Raw genomic sequence first — 9,770 nt, 5'->3', positions numbered from 1 at the left:
ATAAAAGTTAAGTTACAACAATTTACATTTTTAGAGTTATAGAGTTAGTTCTAGAAATCTTGATTTCAACCAGTACCAAAAAAATAACACAACTCATTAAAGGAGGTTTTAATAATCTTCTCTCCAAAATGATTTAGTATTTAACCCCCATAGTACCCACTTTGTATTTAATCAAGAATCGAGTTCATCCGCAGCTGATAGGAAAGAAAAATATCTATAATATATAGTCTTACTCTAGACATCTCTCCAGTGCCTTACTGAGATACTGACCTATACTGTGCTTCGAAGTTATACAATAATAATAAACCATGAATGCAATTTGAAAATGGTGATTATAACCTGAATCTAAATTTAATAGCCCTTTACCATTCCTTCAAGCTCTGTTTAGTTACTACTCGATGGTGTTTTCAGTTAATTTAGCCAAATTTGTCATATATTTCGTTGATAGGCATGAATAGCAGAGTTTCTCATTCAACTGAATCAATCAATAATAATCCCCATGAGACTTCCTTACGTCAGTCGTCTTTGACTATTCAGCATGTGTATAAGGTTGCGTTTCACTAAATTTAAGAAGGATTAACCTTAAATCCCACCATGACGAATTTCCTTGTTCTCATACTCCCCTACTAACGAGCTTTTGAAAGGTCTAAGTTCGGAAATCCTAGCATATTACAAACAATATTCCCTTTTATACAAGGATATAACAATATTATGTACTATGAATATAAGCTGGATTTTGGTTCACTTTGACTTAACAGAATAGACCGTGGATAGAGAGATGAAAGCCCTTAACTATTAGAGATTAACAACGAGATACCATTGACTCTGAAAAGTAATCCTCTTACTTAAGTCTGGATTTAACTCCATCGATATTTGTAGCATTTTGCCCAAAAGTAATCCATTTTTGTACTATATCGAAGATCATTGGAGAACGGTTGGAATATATTTTATTTCTGAATCAATAATAATAAAAACAACTATATTTTTGTTCGACGTTTCCAGAATTAATTGTTCACCCTAGTCATGTCCCACAGTCAAAATAAACCAAACAGCTTTCTTGAAAAAAGGATTTCGAGACTTTATAGCTCTCATAGTCATGTGAAAAAACATTCTTCATCAAAAAGCTGAAACGCCTCGTCTTTTGTTTTCCCTGATTCAACCCACGATTCTAAATTACATAACTTATGTTCAACACTCAACGTGATAGCATCAGCCCTCCATTTTTGCCTTTCAATAACTCACAAGACAATTGTAATAATTTTAAATTCACTGAGCTCTCTAAAACGTTTAAGAAACAAGTACCCTGAACATCCACTTATCACAAGAATCCAATCTTTTCTCTTAAAACTTTCAGATCAAGGTAAGTCCATAAATTCCATTTGGGTCCCAATTTGCATCGATGGCAACAAGCTCGCAGAGAAAGCTGCCAGAAAGGCGATCATGCTACTACCGTTATTACGCCATTCGAACTCAGTAGACCTCTTAAAATAATGGCAGGACATGTGAAATGAAAGCTCTCTGAATAAATTAAAAGAAATAAAAAGATTAGTAAAACCATGGTCGACATCCCACCACATGGAGGAAGTTGCTCTAACCCGCTTAAGAATAAGCCATACTGTCCTCACGGATTCTCATCGGATCAGAAATTTGCCACCTCCAACACGCCAATATTGCCAGTCTACTCTCACGATTAAAAATATTTTTATAATAAAGTTATTTATTATTTACCAAGAGTAAGCAGAATAGGATTGACCCAAAATTTATCTGAAGCTAAAGTCGCATTGGTGTTTAAATTTTCAATACCACGTTGTCTCCTTTCCAAATTATAGCATTTCTTTAGTTTTTATTATATGATTATTTTATCTCATTTAAAAAAAAAAATTCTTAAATATTTTTTAATCACAAAAAATATATTAAAACTCATTACCATATTCTAATAAATTTCAATGCCAACCTAAAATCACATAATTATTTATTTAAATACTTATTGTTTCGGAAAAAATAATTATTGAGTTTCTCGCAATCAGTTTTAAAAATTACAACACTACTGAAGTTTTCTGAAATATATCGTACCGCGAGGTATTTTTTTTTTTTTCTGAGCTTTCCTTATTTATTTAAAATAGGTGGGTTCTAAAAATCAAATGTATGCTAAAGTTCAAGGCAATGTTATGCTAGGGCAGTTTTTATTGTTGGCAACTCTTCTGGAGGAGGTTCTTGTTTACTTACTACGACAAGGTGTTCGGAGCTGGAGACAGATTATATTGAGTAATTGTTTTGTTATTTTATTTGTTTGGATGGTAAGTCCTTTTAATGTATAATGTATGTTTTTCAGAAGTACACTAATGCGCTGATGATGCCTGAATGGGCGAAAATTTGGCAAGATTTTTTTTTTTTTGAGACTATAATGGCTTTTTTGTGTATTAAATTTCATGAATAAGTCTCCGCTATTGTGTATTCTGTTTTTGATAAAAATTAAAATATATATATTCAATAACAACGTATATAGTAATACAATATAACTTTATATAGTAGCTACTTTGAAATATTAAAAATGGTTGCAGTACTATGTAAGGAAGTATTGTTGCTAGACCAACGGCTGTGCAAGGAGATGATTTGATCAGAATCACGCTCGAACACCAGATTTTTACTCAATTAAGGGTACTCACAGGGATGACTCACGGCTACAGTAAAACATAGAATAATTATCTGCCCCAGCCGGATTCGAACCTGGGTCTTTTCAGATATAGAACGTATGATAAAAAAATTCTTTTTAAGATAAACAGAGCGAACTCAGATTTATGAGTTTAAGTCCTCACTTAAACTCATAAAAGGACCAAAAAAAAATAAACTAGTTTCAAGGAGGCGTGGGTTGTAATTCGAAGCAAGAACCCTAATGTTATTTAATCATTAAAAAATTCATTATAAATTTTAATTATCTCAATATCCATTTAAATATTGTATAAATCGATAAGTATCGATTAACATAAAAGGCAGTGGGCGGGAACTTTGATTAATCAATTTTTTTTTTAAATATTTATTTATTGCTATTTACAACTGTACATTATAATACATTTAGTAAATCTGATCTAAGTTAAATTGGAGTTGTTACAGGCGTGTAGAGAAACTACCCATTGGTAGCACTCTAATGACTGTAATTAGCTGGTCTCGTGGCCATCTTCTAATCAATTTTAAAATTACGATATATGATATTCAATAATAGAAAAATAGTTTATAACGTATGTCAAAAACGCCTTAATTACTTCAGTTGTAAAATAATTTTGAGAGGATCACTCAACCAAACTATTGGCAGATAGAAACCTTTTTAAATGAATTACAATGATTTTGTAGAAAATAATAAATAAAAATGAAAAATAGTTGAGGAAAGAATACAATGCTAATTTTTAAATTAATTTGAATAAACGACAATTGATTGAATTTCTAACAATATTTTTTTTATATGGCGTAATTTTTAAAAAATATATTATTTAGAGGACAGATAATACAAATAAAGCCTTTTTATCACCTACCAATATACTAAATTAATGAAAATTTGTGTTCATTACACAAGTACTGATTGATTTTTACAGTAGAACATTAAATAATTTTCAGCATTTTTTGAGAATAATTCTAGAGTATATGAAACAATCAATTACCTTTTCACGTTATTTGTTTACAGTAAATATTTACCTATAATAGCAACTAAAATGAAAATTTATGCTGATTTCATAATATAATAATTCAAAACCTTGAAAGAATTTAATTGGAGACTAATATACATACACTGAACAGAAAAAAAAATACATATATGTATATATGTATGCATACATTTACGTATTTATATATAGAATATGTATACATTTTTTTTAAAAAATATTATTATATTATTTTGTTAATAGTTTCATATCATAGACAAATGAAACACCATTAAATGATTAGGTCATTTACATTACATACGTCATAAAATGGCGGCTTCCTCTGACGGAGTGTGTAGGCAGGTAGTTGCAGTTAGGTGGCCACCATCCGTCAAAGATGGCGTGGTCCATGGTCCATCAGCCTCCATCACTTCCAGTTTGTCGCAACTTCTTCGCACCGACGCGGCTAGAACCTCACTCGGCGGGCGTTGGGTCCCGTTTAGAGCGCACCAACTCCTATCGGTTATTTCAAGCACACAAACTCCCATGTTCTTTTTAGACCAATTTAAATATACACAGCGCACAAAGTTAACTATAGAGAGCCCTATTTCTGATCCGCTGCCCCCCAAAATATCACAATTCTAAAATACCCCTTGACTGGTCGGCTCAGGGACCTGCAGTTATTTTTTTCGACGAAAATGACGGGTTTGAGATAACATCGAAAACAAAACGGTATTCTCCTTTCATGTTGGAGAATATTTTCTTAGTACTTCTAAATCGGCGAGCGTTGAGGTTATCGAACGACGAGGACAGATGACAACAGCAGGGTTGTGAATCAGTTCAAGCTCTACAGTCGAACTTCAATCCTATAAGTGTAAACTTTAAAGTTAAAATAAATGTAACGGTTATATCAACCATGTAGGACTTAACAGGCTGATGTGGTATTAATTAAATTAAAAAAAAAAGTTAATATAATAAAATACAAACTCGTTAATACTAAACACTAGAATACATTTTGTTTCGTTTTTTAATTCCTAAAGATAGTTAATCTACATTTATAACACCTTAATAAAAACCCCAAACATGTGTATCCAACGCAAAAATAAACTTTCTTAAAAAACAAATTACCATCAAACAGGGTTACAATGCACCAAATTTCGGACTTATTTTGATATATTGCGTTTTGGATCCGTTTATGAGAGTATAAACAAATTTGAATTCTATACCTAAGCCTCCTTGCAGTATAAATAAGATCAAAACCTGTGTTTTATTTTTCTTATCAAAAAGTGGAGGGAATTTGATGGTCGCATTGGGAGGATTGGTATCACTTCATGACAAACATCTGGAAACCAATAGTAGGTACAATTTAAGATTGTAATCAAGGAAGAAAAGAACCACTAGGAAACATACAAGAGTAAAAAATGTTATTGTTCGAATGATTTATGAAAAACGCCAATGTTTCTTCGAACATTAACGTTTTCCTTTGAAATAAAAGTAAAGTGAAAAAAAAATATATATATTTAAGTGGAATTTGAATTACTTAAGTTTGAAGATTTGAAATTAAAATTAACATCAAATTGAAAATCTAAATCTAACAGATAATAAATATATCACTCCTTCCATTATAAACTCCCTAGTTTCTAACCTTGCATCCTCATCCGTTCCTGACAATTCTCCGAGGCGCCTGAAAAGAAGATGACCACGAGACCAGCTAATGTAAAACGTCATTAGAATGCTACCAATGGGTAGTTTCTCTACACGCCTGTAACACTCCAATTTAACTTAGATCAAAGTTACTAAATGTATTATAATGTACAGTTGTAAATAGCAATAAATAAATATTTTTAAAAAACAGATAATATACAAAAATACCGGATGACCTAGCTTATAGGAACTAAGTATTACCAAATGCTAGTATTGTCTGGCACAAATTGCTCGCAGTCATTTTCAGAAATTGCAACTAAGAAAGGGATTAATCATAAAACTCATATTTGGTTCCTTATAACTGATAGAAAATAAAATTTGAGATCAACTTTCGTGAAAAAGAAATTTAGCAATGTTTTAAAAACGTAGTTTAATGGAGAATAACAGTATGAGAATAAAAACGGATAGCATTATAATTATTTTTCTACTGAACTCTATTTCCACCAATCTAAAGGTTCTTGGATCTTTTCCCAGAGTGCTCGGCTCAGATGGTAGTCGGTTCGATTCTCACCTGGATCAGTAAATATTTATTTCGCGATGGCTCCGAGAAATGAATATCATCACACTCTGGGGCTATGTAGCTTCTCAATTAAGTACTTGAGACAAAATAAAAAAAAAAAATAATTACTATAAGAATTTATTCAACATAAAGAAATTTTATTTTTGACGTTATTCCTCTAAGTATGGGTTAGATTGGCTTAAATTAATGTTTCCTACAAGATTCACCCATGTTTTAGTAAAAAGTTTAATTTGGTAGAGATATCAAGGCATAAAATCCCTTTGCACTTAACATGGCATGAAATCAGGGTTAAAACACGCCCACGTTATGCCGGTAACCTTCTCGTTCTTAAGACTCTTCAAAATTTATAAGCTGAAGAGTTTCGGAAATATTTTCCTAAACAAATAAAATAAATTTTTAAAGGAATTGGTGGAAAAGTCTAAATATCCTTATAACATAAATTTGCTCGGTGTACCAAAATAAGGGTAGTACAAATTCAGTGTAAGAATGAACATATTCTTAATTCCATTCCATTTTTTAATTTCTTATAATGGCTTTGTAGATTTTTGTCGTACTACAAAAAAAAAACGGAACATCCACAATGCTTTAAAACTCCATCCATTTCATAAAACCTAAACTGTGAAATGTTGTAACATACAAGATATGAAAACAGTAAACTAATAGTAAATTTAAAGATTGGCAAATAAAATTATAATTGTATATTAATTCAGTTTAGACCATAAGCATAAGATGGTACATCTTAAACTAGAACTGAATCATCCCTTAATTTAAATGTATAAATAATAGTAAATAAGAATAAATAATACCTCAGAAAGTTGTGGGTTCGACTCCCACCTGGCTTAGTTAATATTTATTTCGCGGCGGCCCCGAGAATCTTGACGTCCCTACTCTAGGTCAGTATAAATCCTGAATGAAGGACTTGAGCCAAAACTAAATAAAATAAGGGAGAAAAAATCAAGAAAAAGCGATATTGGGTGACACCCATGAAGGATAGAAAATCGACGAGTGGCGTGAACTGATTCTTATCGTAAGTTATTTACTGGGGCATAGTTGCCCACCATTGTCTAACACTGCCCTTGACTTTGAAGTTCAAACCAACTGCGCAACTGTGCACACCTCGGGTTTGTTACATTCGACATAGCTCTGACTGAGCGTCAGAAATTATCAGTAGAAATAAAGTTATGAAGAAATAAAATATAGAAAACCACAATGCGATTCCCGATTTACTTTCACGGGCTAGAGCCATCAATCCTACACCCGGCTAGTGTGAGTAGCATCCAGTAGGCTGATGAGCTTTATATAATGGGGGGGGGAGTGAGGAAGAAGCGTAGTTTCCTTCATGAATTTTCAGCCATCCAAATACAGACTACGTTTAACGTTTACTAACTTTTATTGTAAGCCCCTTAACCTGTTTGGCCACCACGGCGTTGTCCTATTATCATAATGGAACAGAAATCAAGTAAGAGACCCAACAGGTCTTGACTTAAATACTACAGTACAGGTTAACTCTGTACTATGTACTAAACTATATCGCACTGTACCATTGCACCTACATATATTTTTATATCGTGGACTTTAACAGCAAAGTCAAATCTAGAAACTCTCGATGTCATTTATTTGTGCAATTAAATATTTATTTTTATGAAGTAAGTACAGTGCTATTAAAACGTTATTAAACATAGGCCAAGGTTAGGACTCCAGCGAACAGGAGAATCGAAAAGAAGTTCCAAACGAATCCCGCTCTCAGTGCCAACTGTGGTCCGGAGTTATCTTCACCAAACCCTCATATACAAAAGATCATTTGTTATGTCTATGATAGATTGAATATACCGTTAATTAATTAGCGCAAATTAATTAATTTAATAGTGTCAATTTATTCCTGTTCATTCATTACTCCAAGGAGATCTTATAGTCCGTTATCTTTATAAATCCCTCACCATGAACATAAGGAGTTGTAAAAAGTCCTCGAGATATATGGCAGATTAGGACTGGTCAATGAAAAAATGGGACAGGAAAAGCAAAAGACAGACCATGCATGTTATGGAACATCACGTACATCAATTTAGGTATGTACAGAGTTAACCTGTACTGTAGTAAGTCAAGATGACCTGTTGGGCCTCTTACTGGATTTCTGTTCCATTAAGATAATAGAAGGACGCCGTGGTGGCCAAACGGGTTAAGGGGCTAACAATAAAAGTTTGTAAACGTTAAACGTAGTCTGTATTTGGATGGCTGAAAATTCATGAAGGAAACTACGCTTCTTCCTCCTCCCTCCGTAGTATATAAAGCATATCAGCCTACTGGATGCTACTCACACGAGCCGGGTGTAGGATTGATGGCTCTGGCCCGTGAAAGTAAATCGGGAATCGAATTGTCGTTTTCTATATTTTATTTCTTCATAAGTTTATTTCTACTAAGTTATGGAACATCACATACATCAATTTAGCAACTATAAGAAAAATGAACTCACCTGGTAGCTGATAGCTTAAGTGAAATGAGAGTTATTTATATTGGCCAACCCCTGGCGGCTACCTTAGAGTCGCCACCTCGTAAAAACAAAGGTGGGAGAGTCAAGATTCATTTCTTGGGACCGCCGAGAAATAAATATTAACTGTCCCAGGCGGGGAAATCGACCCTCACAACGTTCCGACCTGAGCACTCATCCCGTGCGGCGAAAATAAGAAGATATAATATTCTTTTCAAAAATATTTTTTGAAACCTTAAATGTATTGATTAAATGTCATTAAAATATTATTAGAAGATAATATTACAAAATCTCTGAAATAAAAAATCTAGTGCGGACACAACTTTCACTTATTATAAACATACGTATTTTAGGGTTTCTCGAGGTGAAAATAAAAAATATCAATTTTGTTTCTGCCAAAAATACAACAGTACAACAAAAGATAACTAAGCAATGTGTACATATAAAAGTGATCGAATACGCGTCCGATCTTGGCTTTTTGCGATTTGAACTTATGTCTCTGTCTTTCCTTTTTTCCCCCTCTTTAAATTTGTCAAATTGTATAATATTTCGTATTTATCCACTGCCATAATTAGCTATTTCAATGAGAATAAGATATATATAGTTTAAAGAACACTTAATTGGACATCGATTTACGGATTAATAACCCGTTGGAGGCATGAAGAAAATCATAAAAAAGTAAAAATCTATTGTATAAAGTGAAAATTCCGGTTGGTTTATTTTAAAGAAAAAGTAAGACTTTTATTTGGACTATTTCAGTTGAAAACTAGAACTCGAAATTTTGTACGATCCTACTTTTAATGATCAATGCTTTTCCTTACTATTTATTCCATTCATAAATAAATTGTTCATTAAAAGAAAAAAAACATACAAATGTTATGCTAATATGATATAACATTATCGTTTCAACACGAGACAAAACTACCATCTAATTGAGTGATTCCCAAAGTGGGCGAGACCGCCCCTACAGTGGGTGCTGAAGCGATTCAGGGGGGCGGAGATGGCCACAGATACATTTGGGGGAGGCCATGAATAACTGTAAGGGGGCGACGAAATAAGAAAGAAGAGAAGATTTAGAAAAAAATAAAATTACCATGAATTAGGAGATTTCTCCGTAATTATTATGCATAAGATTACTCAAACAAAGGTTAGATTGTTGTGAAATTGTGACATGTTAGAGTTAACATATAATGCGACTATAATTGGTAGCAGCATTAAGATGCTTCTCCTTTTCATTAAGACGATTTCGAATGTTTTAACTTTAACCTTAACCTCCATTACCAGTGATGCGGCGAGAGGGATGCGCTGGGATCTCTTTGGCTCTGCTCTACCCCTCACACGTGGGGGATAGAGCGGGCTCAGGGATCCTCAGGTCGATTCTGTAAATATTGTATATATTATTTTATCATTATGTTATTTTATTTATTTA

General features: G+C 32.9%; 1 protein-coding gene across 3 annotated transcripts in view; it reads right to left on the bottom strand.

Moving 5' to 3' along the window:
- Positions 1-9,770, bottom strand: part of Mef2 (myocyte enhancer factor 2) — a 364,222-nt gene that overhangs the window by 137,942 nt on the left and 216,510 nt on the right. For 2 of the 3 annotated variants that reach the window (XM_014424937.3, XM_067052186.1), the window contains exon 1: positions 3,955-4,134. The exons of the other annotated variant lie outside the window; for it this stretch is intronic. The gene's annotated coding sequence lies outside the window, so the exon portion shown is untranslated. Of the gene's footprint in view, positions 1-3,954; positions 4,135-9,770 lie in introns of those variants that run through there. 3 annotated transcript variants of the gene reach the window in all.

This window comes from Halyomorpha halys, unplaced genomic scaffold (assembly GCF_000696795.3).
Source record: "Halyomorpha halys isolate HHAL.00 unplaced genomic scaffold, Hhal_1.1 Scaffold27.1, whole genome shotgun sequence".
Taxonomy (NCBI): Eukaryota; Metazoa; Arthropoda; class Insecta; order Hemiptera; family Pentatomidae; genus Halyomorpha; species Halyomorpha halys.
This window is presented reverse-complemented; position numbering and strand designations above follow the sequence as displayed.